This window comes from Equus quagga, unplaced genomic scaffold (genome assembly GCF_021613505.1).
Source record: "Equus quagga isolate Etosha38 unplaced genomic scaffold, UCLA_HA_Equagga_1.0 554_RagTag, whole genome shotgun sequence".
NCBI lineage: Eukaryota > Metazoa > Chordata > Mammalia > Perissodactyla > Equidae > Equus > Equus quagga.
The window spans coordinates 50,727-65,441 of NW_025800242.1; the positions used below are offsets into that span (position 1 = coordinate 50,727).

General features: G+C 37.7%; 1 pseudogene; it reads right to left on the reverse strand.

The window, feature by feature from the left end:
• Positions 1-8,247: 8,247 nt before the first annotated feature.
• Positions 8,248-11,122, reverse strand: LOC124233961 (olfactory receptor 7G2-like; annotated as a pseudogene).
• Between the last annotated feature and the right edge of the window lie 3,593 nt (positions 11,123-14,715).

Genomic DNA, 14,715 nt, shown 5'->3' on the forward strand with positions numbered 1-14,715 from the left:
TAGCCAATTAACTTGCCTGTTTCGGGTAATCAATGACTATATTCTCAGATATCTTATCTTAACAAAAGAAGTAGGAGAGTATCCTGGCTCATAAGCTAGGGATTCTTGTAAGAGCTAGTGCTCAAGGCACTCAGGCTTTCACAGGGTACCAAGAGAAAAAAGCAAGAGGATCTGAAGTCATGATTGATTTTCAATATTTATTTTTCTGACCTTATCTGTTAATTATACAATTGAGACAGATTTGTCAAAACATAGAAGGAGTAGGATCAAGCAACTGAATATCGAGGGATTAATTATTTCTATAATATGCCATGGAAACTCAGAAATAAAGGATAGGATGTGTCCCATTGGGCTAGCTAGGGAGGAAGTAAAGAAAAGGAAAAATAAATCTAGAAGTAATAACTTATTCATGGGAACTAATTACGATTTCAGTTAATTTAAAATTTAAAATACTCTAATGTCTTTTTCTATAAACTTTCAATAAAAATGTGACTGGTAGCTAAACAGAAGAGAGTGTACATGTGTTTATTTCACACTGCCTTTGTGTGGTAGGGGCAAGAAAATTGTAAAAGTAAGTTCTCATTTTCTCATCAGTTGTCATTATCATCTTAAATAACAACTACTTCATACTTACTAGGTTTTCAGGTCCCTGACAAACCATTAGAGATTGAGATTAATTTTTTTCTTTTTGAGGAAGATTAGCCCTGAGCTAACATCGGCCGCCAATCTGCCTCTTTTTTCTGAGGAACACTGGCTCTGAGCTGACATCCGTGCCCACCTTCCTCCACTTTATATATGGGACGCCTACCATAGCCAAGCGGTGCCAAGCGGTGCCATGTCCACACTCGGGATCCGAACCCGCGACCCCGGGCTGCTGAAGTGGAATGTGTGCGCTTAACTGCTGTACCACCGGGCAGCCCCATAAGAGATTAATTTTTTTAAACTCCAGAACTACAGAATCATTTGAAGTATCCTGATATACTTTGCTCATTTTCCTTTTCTTTTCTTAAGGCTGATTTGACAATGTTCTTTCTTCTCCTACTACTAAAACAACTCTCCTGTCAAGTAGCTTGGACTTGTGTGTTGGCAGATGGAATTTTTCTCATTTTAGGATTCTGCTGAAGACACACTAACAAATTGTTGCTTTCTTTCTTCAGCATTTTTTTCCCAAATCTCCATGCAAGTACTGCATCTTAAATTGTTTTTTGGAGAGAGGAATGTGCTACTTATCACCTCATGAGAAAGATGCTTTAATCTTCAAGTAATTGGGGGGAAAGGGAGTCTCATCACCATAGGCATATACATTATATAGTGCACATATATTAATGGCCATAGTCAATTTCCATACTGTTTTCCATAGTGGCTGCACCAATTTGCACTCCTACCAGCAGTCTATGAGTGTTCCCTTGTCTCATTTTCCTCTCCAACACTTATTGTTTCCTGTCTTGTTAATTATAGTCATTCTGATGGGAATGTGGTGATATCTCATTGTAGTTTTGATTTGCATTTCCCTGATAGTTAATGATGTTGAATATCTTTTCATGTGCCTGTTGGCCATCTGTATATCTTCTTTGGAAGATCTTTTTCACATTTCTTTAATTGAGTTGTTAGTTTTTCTGTTGTTGAGATAAATGAGTTCTTTATATATTTTGGATATTAATCCTTTATCAGATATACGGCTTGCAAATATCTTCTCCTACTTGTTAGGCTGTCTTTTCATCTTGTTGATGCTTTCCTTTGCTGTGCATAAGATTTTTAGTTTGATGTAGTTCATTTGTTTATTTTTGCTATTGTTTCCCTTGCCCTGTCACACATAGTACTTGAAAATATGCTGCTAAGACAATGTTGAAGAGTGTACTTCCTACGTTTTCTTTTAGAAGTTTCATGGTTCCAAGTCTTACATTCAAATCTTTAATCCATTTTTTTAACCACTTAGGATTTATTTATTCTAACAGAGAAATGTCTTGCCACCTAATTAAAATCTGGTTAAAACAGAAAACTAGGTGGTTAGGTCACTTTTGTGTCCTTGAAAATAGAGTCAGATTCTTTATTAAGGAAGTATGAAATGTATGGTAAGGGCAGTAAAAAAATCACTGATGCCAATGTTGAGGGTGTGCAGTGAGTTGTCCTGTGCCCTGTTGATAAAGGGCAAGTGCATGCCATTTTGGAGGGCAGTTTGCAGTGTCTCCCAGCCCTGGGTGTGCCTCTGTTGACTCAACAGTTCTGTTTGAGGAATGTACCTCCAAAACAATTGAAGCATTGGCTACATAGCTCCGTGCTAGTCTCCGATGAAAATAGATAGCCCTGGATTCACTGTTGTTGAGTTGTGGCATTCATTTCCATTTATTGACCACCTCTTCCATGGTGACTGCCAAGCCAGACTCAGGGTACTTATTTACGTGCCTGTTACTCTTTGCTCGGCAGCTTCTGGATCTCTACACATGGGGAGGTGAGGCCCTGGTGGCGTGGGAAGGTCAGCCTCTGAACGCGCACTTATCTTTAATCCATTTTGAGTTAATTTTTGTGTATTGTGGAAGATAATGGGCTACTTTCATTCTTTTGCATGTGGCTGTCCAGTTTTCCCAGCATCATTTATCGAAGAGTCTTTCATTTCTCCAATGTATATTCTTGGCTCCCTTGAAAATTAGCTGTCCATAGATATGTGGGTTTATTTCTGGACTCTTGATTCTGTTCCACTGATCTGTGTGCCTGTTTTTGTGCCAGTATCATGGCGTTTTTGTTACTATAGGTTTATAGTACATATTGAAATCAGGGAGTGTGATACCTCGAGCTTTGTTCTTTGTTCTCAGAATTCCTTTGGTTATTTGAGGTCTTTTGTTGTTCCATATAAATTTTAGGATTCCTTGTTCTATTTCTGTGAAAAATGTTGTTGGAACTTTGATAGAGATTTCACTGACTCTGTAGATCACTTTAGGGAGTACGGACATTTACGCTATGTTAATTCTTCCAATTCTTCCAAGCGTGCAGAATATCTTTCCTTTTCTTTGTGTCTTCTTCAATTTCTTTCAACAATGTTTTATAGTTTTCAGTGTACAGATCTTTCACTTATTTGGTTAGATTTATTCCTAGATATTTGACTCTTTTTGTTGCAATTGTAAATGGGATTGCATTCTTAATTTCTCTTTCTGCTACTTCATTGTTCTCGTGTAGAAACACAATTGATTTTTGTATGTTGATTTTGTGTCTTGCAACTTGACAGTACTCACTTATTATTTCTAAAAGTTTTTTTATTTTGAGGAAGATTTGCACTGAGCTAATATCTGCTGCTAATCCTCCTCTTTTTGCTGAGGAAGACTATCCCTGAGCTAACATCTATGCCCATCTTCTTCTACTTTATATGTGGGACGCCTTCCACAGCATGGCTTGACAAGTGGTGCATAGGTCTGCACCTGAGATCTTAACCAGTGAACCCTGGGCTGCCTAAGTAGAACATCCAAATTTAACCACTGTGCTACTGCACCAGCCCCATTTCTAAAAGCTTTTTAGTGGATTATTTAGGGTTTTCTATATATAAAATCATGTCATCTGCAAAGAGTCATAGTTTTACTTCTTCCTTTCCAATTTGCATCCCTTTTATTTATTTTTCTTGCCTCATTGCTCTGGCTAAGGCTTCCAATAGTGTATTAAATGAGTGGTGACAGTGGGCATTCTTGTCTCATTCCTGTTCTTAGAAGGATAACTTTCAGTTTTTCTCCTTGAGAATATTAGCTGTGCATTTGTGCTACATGGCCTTTCTTATGTTGAGGTACTTTCCTTCTATACCCATTTTATTCAGAGATTTTACCATAAATGGGTGTTGTGTCTTGTCAAATGCTTTCTCTGCATCTTTTGAGATGATCAAGTGATTTTTGTTCTTTGTTTTGTTAGTACGATGTATCACCTTGATTGATTTGTAGATATTGACTCATCCCTGCATCCTTGGAATAAATCCCACTTGATCATGGTGTATTATATTTGTATTGTATTGTTGCCTTTGATTTGCTAGGATTGTTGAGGATTTTAGCATCAACATTCATTAGTGTCACTGGCCTGTAATATTCTTTTTTTTTTTAATGTCCTTGTCTGCTTTTGGTATCAGGGTAATGTTGACTTTGTAGAATGAGTTAGGAAGACTCCTTTCCTCTTCAACTTTTTGGAAGAATTTGAGAAGGATAGGTATTAAGTCTTCTTTGAATGCCTGGTAGAATTCACCAGGGAAGCCATCTGGTCTTGGACTTTTACTACTTGGGTGGCTTTTGATTACTGTTTTGATCTCCTTACTGGCAATTGGTCTACTCAAGTTACCTATTTCTTCTTGATTCAGTTTTTGAAGGTTGAATGCTTCTAGGAATTTATCCATTTCTTCTGGATTATCCAATTTGTTGGCTTATAGCTTTGCAAAGTTTGATGCAAGGTCTAATAGAACATTTCTGTTGCAGTTTTTCTGTTAAGTGAGTAGGCCCCCAGTGTGCCTGGTTGCTAGGCTCAGGGGCTTAAGATTGCTATAGACCTCCAGGCTGTGAGGCTGTTGTCAGCTCTCTCAGGATTGCAGCTAAGTAGGGCTGGCCCCAGGCATGGGACCACCCAATTGTTTCATGCTTTTGAATGTGGGGCTGATTTCCTATGTGGCTGTTTGGGAAGCACAGGTCTTCTGCTACTGATAAGCCTCTCAACCCACAGGTCCACACCCACCATCAACACAGTCCTGGCCTGTGCACACTTACTGACTGCCTGGAGCAGACCCAGACGCCCCATTGCAGAGGCCCCACAAACTCCACCAAAGCCCCACACTCTCCACCCACTCATCATGCATGAACTGCCACACAGAGGCAAACCCACTCACCTACCTGCAGAAGATCCAGGCACCCAGCCTATGCAGGCCAAAAATTTGCCCAAGGGCTTGCCCTTGGGTGGGGCCAATCCCTAGGACAGGTTGCCTGCCTGCTCTGGCTGAGCTGGATCAAATTAGCACTCTAGTTTCCATGGAAGGCTGTGGGCTAACAGGCCAAGTTAACAACTCCAATGGTGTCCGCCAGCGTCTGTGTCAGCATGCCTGTACTAGGTCACAATAATGGCTGCTGCCCATCTCTCAGTCCCTAGAGAGTTCTCATTTCTCACCAGGATTCACCCAGAGCCTATGAAGTTAGTCTCTTTTTAAGAAAGGACTGTGAATCTTTCTTTCTGGTGATTTTAAGTTGCTTTCCAAAATGGGTGAATTTGTGCATGGTCCCTTTAAGAGCTGGCTTTTTTCTGCGTATGTCTGATAGCTTTTCTAAAGACATTCTCCGTTGTAGTTAACAGCCAGCAAAGCGAGATATTATGAGACTCAACTCATTTGCTGAGCTCAAAGTATGCTTATAGCAACAACACTCCCATGCTCAGGTCCCCTGCTCCCCTAGAGAAGGCTGTGTACCTTAGGATGGTTCCTGTCTGGCTGACCATGAAGCTTGTGAAGGTGGCTTTTTTTTTCTCTCCAGACAGGAATTTCTGCCTCTTGTTCCTCCGTCAGGACTACCCCTTGCTGTGGGGGTTCTTTTTATCCAGTTTTAAGCTCTCTCTCAGGGAAATTGTTCCAAAAAGAGTTGTAACTTGGTTGTTTTCTTGGGAGAAGGTGAGTTCAGAGTCTGCCTACACCACCATCTTGACATCTTGGATCAAGGCTATATTTATTCATGTTATTTTCTTACTTTAAGAAAAGAACTCTGACAGCAAATATTAACATTTACTAAATCTAGATGCATAGATACATAGGCACCTTATCTATTTTTCTATTTTTTTGGCTTTGAAAATATTCTATAGATTACTAAAGAGAAACAGATAGACTGGAGTGTAGTTATGGGATCTTCTTTATTCTTCATCTCCTCTCTCTCAAAATAGTCATAACCAAGAAACAGGGGCAAAGCAAGATATCTCTTCTAGAAAGTGGAATCCTTAGCCAGGAATGGAAAAGAAAGGAGAAGCTGGTCACAAACCTCTCCCTCTTGCCAAAGAAATTAAAGAAAATGTTAGAGAATTGTAAAGCATTTTGTTTTCAAAATTGAGCAAAAGTAGATTGTTCTTCAGCATGGAAAGTTTTCTGGACTTTAGGATAAATCTAGGAGATTATTAGAATGAGAGATGCCTGAGTACTGCTGCAAAGGTACAAACAGACAAGTTCAGGAGAGGATGATGAACTATTAGGCAGGACCCTCAGCGACTGCTTAGTTCTGCTCATCTTCGTGATGGACTCTCCTTATAACTGCCCCTAGATGTACTGGTAAACAAAGACCTGTCTCTGTTTGCAAAACATAAATTAGGAGACTTCGGATTACCCAGGTGCCAATAGCAAGGAATGGCATTCCATTCTTCCCTGAATGTGAAACAGAACAATGGAAGCTTTGAACTAAGGGAGCACAGGAAGACAGGGAAGCCTTGGGCTCCCAGACAGCAATTATTGTCCCTGGTACTAGGGTCATGTGGCTTGCATAATGACATGTCCATGGCTGTTGAGTATGGTGGCCACAGACAAACTATTTGCAGTCTCTATGTTCCTTCGGTGTTCAATATCTAAAGCCTTTCATTAATCACACCTTTTTATTCTCATGTGATCACAGGGCAGCAGAAATTCTTGAGGAGCAAAGTTCAGAGAAGAAGTTCTTTACTTTGGTTGATTCACCCTGAGAGATCAAATGCATGCCATCTTTCTCTACATCTTTCTTGGCTGAAATTCCTTTCAAGTCACCTACACACCCAAATACATCTTCCTTCTGTTATTAGATTCTAGTCTTTCTAAAAGGTATATTTAAATACAACGATGTCCTAACAACGAGATCAGGAAGACTAATACCACATTTAAACTGAAAAATGTAGTTTCCTTACATGGGTAGATACACTATCTTATAAGTACATGTGCTAATATAGGGAACATACCCTAAAAATGCAAACACCAAGGGCAAATTCTTTGTATGGCTCACTGAATGTTGGTTCTGCTTGTGCATATTATATTTAGCAGTTTGTAGTATATTCTGCATACTCAAATGTAACAGAAATTTGTTCTCTTTATAGAATTTCACTATCGACTTTTCCTAATTCACTATTAATAGCTTAAATGTACTTTTTTTCCACATTATCGACCAAGGAATACAATTATGGTTCATGGTTATCAATACTGTTGCAATCAATTACAGATTATCAAAGTAGCAGTGATTCAATGTGACTTTGATTCAACCTCTGATTCAATGTGATTTGAGGACATAACCATAAGATTTCGGGCTTGTTAGTTATAACAACAAGTTTTCTCTTAGCTGATTGTTATGACACAATTATTATGACAAGGATACATACAATAAACTTGTTGATTAGAAGGAAGAGCCCAAACAAAAAGCAACACATAATGGACAGTTTATTTTTTGCAGAAGTCGGATTACAATGATTGGATAAACAAATAAAAAGGTACAGGGACATAAAATGAATTTGACTTCCTATCTCACAGCAAAGTAAAAATTAAACTCCAGGTGAGATCATGCCTCAAATGTAAAAGCCAAAAATACAAATCCTTTATTTTGAAGTAAGTATGGGATACAGAAACAACGCCTATTGAGAATGAACCACTAAAGAAAATACTGACAAATTCAACTAGAATAAAATTAAGCATGTATGTTCATCCAAAAAACATTATAAATAATTTGCAAAAGAAGCTATAAAAATATTGAAGAAATTTTCATTGCATATAACTAACAAAAGATTGTTATCTCAATTAAGTAAACAACTGTTACAAACTAATAACAAGAAACAGGTGGCTCGATAGAAATACCACACATAGATATTTCACAGGAGAGGAAAAGAAAATGGCCCATAATATGTGGAAGACTGTCATTCTCATAATAAGGGTGAAGCTATCCTCAAGGAGCATAGAATGCATCCCTACTCTCTTATACTCATGCAATCCTTACCTCTGAAGTTCCTAGAATGAAAAGTAACTGTTTCCTGTTTGAGAATATACGAGGCAGGATTTTATTTGGTTGTTAATATCCATAACTTTTTTAGCCTCAAGCAAACACATCAAAATCATCTCAAACCACTAAGGCAATTCAATTATGTCAATGTTATAGATGATGAAACTATGTATGGTGAATTCTGATATTTCTCCAGAGAGGTACACTTAAATAAAGACAACTCTTAGTAATTAGTGTGTTGGGTTCACAAAAGTCAGCTCTCTTGCCTCACAAGAATCTTAAGGCTAGGGTAAAATTCACATGGTCCTAACCATTAGATAATGTGGAAACTGTCTCTCCCAATAACCATGGCCTTGCTTAAATCCTTTGCTTGCCGAAATCCCTTCTCCAACGTGGTTCTGATAATGCCATCCTCCAAAATCACTATAACATGATCCCAGGGCTCAGGTTCTCCTTCTGTGAAACATGACCCAAAAAACTGAGTTTAGACAGTTGCAATCACTTGTCAAACATCCCAGAGTTTGATAAAGAGCAAAATCAGAATTCAAGCCCAGGTTTAAATGTACTTAGCCATCATGCTGTTTAGTCATGATGTAGACCTTGCTGATAAAAGCTACGTATTCTCAGACACAGAACACCTTTCACCTTGACTCATTCCAGAAACCTGATCCAAATATGATGACAAAATTATTAAAGAAAAGTTACCTTACTGATTATTTTTCCCAAAGCTCCCTTCATGTCCCTGTTCCTCAGGCTATGGATAAAGTGATTCACCATTTGAGGAACGAAAGTGTACAACACTGAAGCCACTGCAGTCTTCCTGGAAGAGGCAGTAACTGCAGAACTAATGTACACCCCTAATCCTGTACCGTAGAAAAAGATGACAACTAAGAGATGAGATCCACAGGTGGAAAAGGCTTTATATTTTCTGCAAACTGTTGGCATTTGCAAAAGAGAAGAGATGATTTGAATATAAGAAAAAATGATCCCAGAGAGAGACATTCCACTCAGTATACTACCCATAAAATTAGCCAGAAAGATACTGATGAAGGAATCAGAACAGGTGAGCATGATGACATGAGCAAGTTCACAGGAGAAGTGTGGGATTTCCAAGTCAGTGCAGAAGGACAGCTGCAAAGCCATAAGACTGTGGAGCAAGGCATCCCTGATGCTAATGAACAAGGAGAATAGAATCAGCAGTCCACAGTAGCAGGGGTTCATGATGACTGTGTACATCAGTGGGTGACAAATGGCCACATAGCGGTCGTAGGCCATTATTGCAAGCAGACAATTTTCAAAACAAGCAAAAACCAGAACAAAACAGACGTGGAGGAGGCAGCTGTATAGGTGATGTGCTGATTCTGTGCTGGATATTCACAAGCATTTTTGGGATTGTGATTGTGCTTAAACAGATATCAGTAAAGGTCAGATTGGAGAGAAAGAAGCACATAGGGGTGTGGAGGTGGGAGTCAGAACTAACAGCCAGAAAGATGAGCAGATTTCCCAGGATCGTGATCAGGTATATGGACAGGAACAGGCAGAAGATGAGAGGCTGCAGTTCTGGATCATCTGTCAACCCCAGGAGAAGGAATTCTGAAACATCTGTTTGGTTTCTGGGTTCCTTGTTGGTTTTGAATCTGATGAAAAACGCTGTGTGACAAGAAAATAAAATATGTGGTCTCTGGACCAGCAGCAGCAGCAGTCCCTGGGAACATCTTAGAAATGCCAATTCTTGGACCCCACTCCAGATTCACTGAGGATAAAAGCTCCAGAAGTAATGACCAACAGCCTGTTTCAACAAGCTCTCCAGATGATCCTGACATACACCAATGTTTGAGAACTGCTGCTCTAGAAAAATGTTCATCTATATTGTGAACCCAAGTGAATATTCAAATCTTTTCTCTGCTTATTTCTCCTTACATCCTTCTTCTCTCTCTCCTCCTCTTCCCTCTACTCACATAATTAACCCCAACATCACTGAGCAATTATTGTCTAACACATTGGGCAAGTCTTAAGAATGAAAGTAATAAGATATGGCTTCATTCCTTTAGAATCATTCCACATCTTCAAACAATCAGAAATATAATAATACAGTTACAAAGTCTGTCTCATCTTTAGGGATGTCTTCCCCTAAGGTAGTAAGTGACAAATGATCAAATACAGGGGAACAAATAAAAATCCAAGCTGAATGGGAGCAAGGATGAAATGCATTGGATCATAAAAAAGACACATAAAATTAACAATTTGATGTTTCTTAGAAGACAAACACTTGTGAGATAACTCTAACACTGGGTATCCTAACAGTCACGTTCCTGTGCAGTCATGGTCCTCTCTCTTTTGAGGAATATAGAAGTGGCTATCAGAGGATCAATCATTTAGTTAATACTCAGCTTCAGACACTGAATTTAATCCAGCCTCGAGCACTTGCTTTGTGAATGGGGAAACTCTTTAAGTGTATGGAAATCCCAGTATTCTTGTTTGTATATTGCAAACTGCCAGAAAACTTGGTGGGCTTGTTGCAATGGTCAGAATTGAATAGAATTAAAACAGTGATCATGTTGCTCAGCATATAGGAACCTCATATTGATATTTTCCATTGTGATTTTTTTTCCACGAACAATAGCACCTGTCATGTAACTGGTCTTGGTGGGGCAAGTTGAGGAAAGAAGAAAGAAAGAGAGCTCCCCTTGTACAATAATCACAAATTTCAGGGATAGGCTTATGTGCTGAATTTTCCTCTGGTAATCTTGATCATGTAGAGGGGGAAGGAAGGCAGTATCAATGATATCAATATTCATTTGACATAGACATAAAGCAGTTAAAATGAGTTACATAATAAAATAAATTAGATCTAGGAATCAATACAATGAAAACTTAAAAGAGAAAAATTGTTTGATATAAAGTCTACAGCATGAGAAGTGCTTAAATGCCTTTAAAGCTATGTTGGTGTTTATATTTATTATGGATTACTGAAGCACAAAGAAGTGTAGAGAATAATAATAAATGACCGGTCACCCATCCATTAACATTATCAAGTTCATGCTCTTCGCCATCATTCTTTAGGTATTTTCATTGCCATAAATAATAGATATATTTGAAGCTCTCACATCAGGTATTTGTACAATTTTGAATCTTTCCTTACCTGAGGGAAGCTCTACACTAACTTGATCCACATTATCCACCTGCATGTTTTTTATATTTATATTATTCTTCTAAAAACATTGCATTGTTCCTTCTTTTTAAAAAGGCATATAGAAGCATAATAAAACTGTGCATGTCATTTTACAATTGGTTTTCACACTTATATTTTTGTTAATGTATTCAATTTCCTTTATTCGTTTTAAGTACCATAGAGTGCTTCACTCTATTGTCGCATCATGATTTACTTCTATATTTCCTAGCTGAGAGATATTATAATGTTTTATATATATATACACACACACATTCACACATACACACACACTCTCTCTATATATATGTATTTATGGATATATACAAAATATGAAACCATGCCTGTGGTTTGAAGCCATCACATTGGTGCATGAAGTGAATGAAGGTGAATATAAAAAGGGAGCCTTCCATACATATACTATTTTGTTACTTTACAAAAGAAAAAAGCCTGAAGCTGCTATAGCAGAATGCCAATATTTGCTAATTCTGGAAAGAGGTAGATGGTGGTATTTTTAAATTATTATTACATCTATGCTGTCCTTATAATTTAAAATAATCAATAGTTTTATAACGATGAACAAGTAGACAAAGGAAGTAGTCTGCTCTGTCTGTTTGGGTCTACACTTCCTTCTCCAGAATCCTCACACCCAGGCAACAAAAAGAACACAAAAGGCGTTCTGTACAAAGATGGATGGGAAGGTAATGGGAAGATAAGGTGAAGTGACTAACATCTCTCCCCTCCACCACCAAAAAAATTCAGTTAATGTCAGAGAATTTTATAACAGTCATGTTTGTGAAGGGGAGAATTTAAGCTCAAATGCTAAATGGTTCTTCCTATTACATATAGAGAGGAGAAGACAAGCAGAATGAGAGCTGAATGAGTATTGTTGCAAAGGTACAAATGAACATGTTAAGATGATGACATACAGGCAGGAATCCCATGGAGGATTTAGTATTGAACGTCTTAGGAATGGATTCTTTTCACAGCTGTGCAGGGATGAAACTGCCGCGACACCTGCTCTCATGCCCAAAACATTGTCTAAGAGATTTTAGGTTACCTGGCTGGCTTCATTGTGGGATGATACTTGGCATCTTCCCTGGATATTGAATGATAGAGACAGAGAATCTGTCTCTGAGAAAGGCTGAGGGACCGAATGAAGCCCCAGGCTTGTAGGCAAGAAGGATCATCTCAGGGAAGTGGCTCAGGCTTTGCTTCCTGACTGAATGGGGCTGTTGAGTGAGGTGGTCACGGAGAGGCTCTTTGCAGTCTGTGCCTCCCTGGTGGTTCAACATGCGAAGTTCCTCATTAGACAAACACTTTCATTGTTATTCAGATCCCAGGACAGTATAAATCCCTTAAGACCAAGACTGTAGAAGGGAAGAATTCAAGATGGCTGATTCCATGTTACTGCAAGGCCAGGTATATGCCATTCAGCTCTCTCCACCTGTTTCTGCTCGCTTCATTTCACATACCTTGCACACACACACACCACCTTCTCTAACTGGATATCAGTCTTCATTTTTTGGTGCAATCAATGGGATCCCTACCTAATTAATGACAGCAGGAAAATGGATTCTAACTTTGAGTGTGAAAGTATACGTTATATATTGGTATAAAAATGCATTTATAAATAGAGCTAAGCTATTGTAAAATGCAAACACTCAGTGACGATTCTTTCTAGTAGTCACTGTTCCTGAACCTTAATCTTCATAAGCTATTACATAAATTAAATAAACTATTACATAAAAATTAAAAACTATTACTTCTTAAAAATTAAAAATTACTGCTTATTAAATCATAAACTATTACATAAAAAATTTTAAAAACTACGACACAAAAATTATAAACATAAAATGTTTATTTATACAACAGATTATAATCTATGATCTGTAAACTATTCTGACTGTGATCGATATGGACAGACTTGGTAATTTTATAAACACCTTTTCCAATTTCATCACAATACGTTAAGTGTACATTTTCCCTTAGTAATTGGGGATTGTGGATTGAAATTATGGCACTTGATTTTTTAATAGAGTTACGATAAATTAGAACAGCACTGCCAAAGCAATAGTATGTTGGCTCACCCATACTCTCAGTAGAATGAGTGAGATTTCAACCATAATTTTATAGGTGAAGATGGTGCTCCAGGTTAATATTTAACCACAAACTTTACGTCATTAATGAATTTAATATGTTAATGCATTTATCAATTTATTCTACCACATATTAACTTTTCCTACATTAACTTTGTTTTTTAGTCAATAAACTTCTTGATATAGTATTAGAAACAGACATAAGAAAAGATGGCATTTGAATGTCACCCATTCAATTCAACACGTTAAAATAGAAAACATACAAAAAGACATAGCTGGTCTCATAAAACAAGAGAAGGCTTTCCATGTTCCTCACAAGTAACTCAAACATAACCAGTGAGTGGACTAAAGTCAAGGGTTCTACGGATTACTTCTGTAAGGAAGAAATTAATCTCTCCTGTTAATGAGCACACTGGAAGTTAAATATTCTGGAAGAGATTATGTGCTTGAAGTCAAAGACAAGAACAGAATTTCAATATTTGACAAATGTGGTTGAACAGGAGAGTTGTGGACACTGCCTGAGCCTTTGAATGTGAACTTGAACAGATGAAAGTTTCAGAAAAGCCCCAGGGAAGAACTGAGCCAAGTTACCTGCTGGCATGGTGACTGGATCTGTGATATTCACAATATACTCAAGCAGAAGGAGTCAGGAAACTAAATTTAGGACTAGAGAACTGATTGGTGATTGTTGAGGGCACATGTGAACCTGCTAAATGAGAAAAAGTGAACCTATAGGTGAAAAGAGAGAAAGGAACAATCCTTCCCATCCAAATGGAATCTGAAAATAAAAATATAAATAGGAAGAAAAATAGTCCTGAGACAGACAATCACCACAATGAAAATACAGAATATCAGGAGGCCAGCACAGTTGATATAGAATGAATGATGGAGGGAATAGTAAGTGGAAATAAGACAAGGAGTGTCAGACTGATTATACAAAAGCCTACTGACAAAGGGAGATGAAGGGTAGCCCAGATGCCATGGAATTTGAAAGATCCTCTCATGAGGATTTTTATCTGCGCACACTCTTATCATCAGCACTGACAATAAGGCTTCATAATAGTGTGCTTTCAATTAATATTTAGTAATTAATGAATAAATATCTGTGTATTAGAACTTGAATATGATTTAACACATTTACAGAGTAAGACTAAAACATATCATCATTTTCAATAGATGGAGAAAAAGCATTTAAATAAACTGCAACGTCCTTCCATGATAAGATAGTGAAGTAAGAATGGAGAAACCCACCTTAACTCAAAAAATAGTATTTCAGACATCATCTACAGTAAATGAAATACGCAGTGGTCAAATACTCAAAACATTCTCTTTAAAATCAAGAACAATATAGAAGATACTAAAAGACACTATTTCAAACAACATAGTGTAGATTTGAGTCACTGAAAAGAAATAAACACGTCATAACTAATATATGCAATTAGCATCTACGTAGAGAATTCCAAACAATCTATAGACGATTTGTTAGAGATTATTTAGAATGTGTGATTTGTAA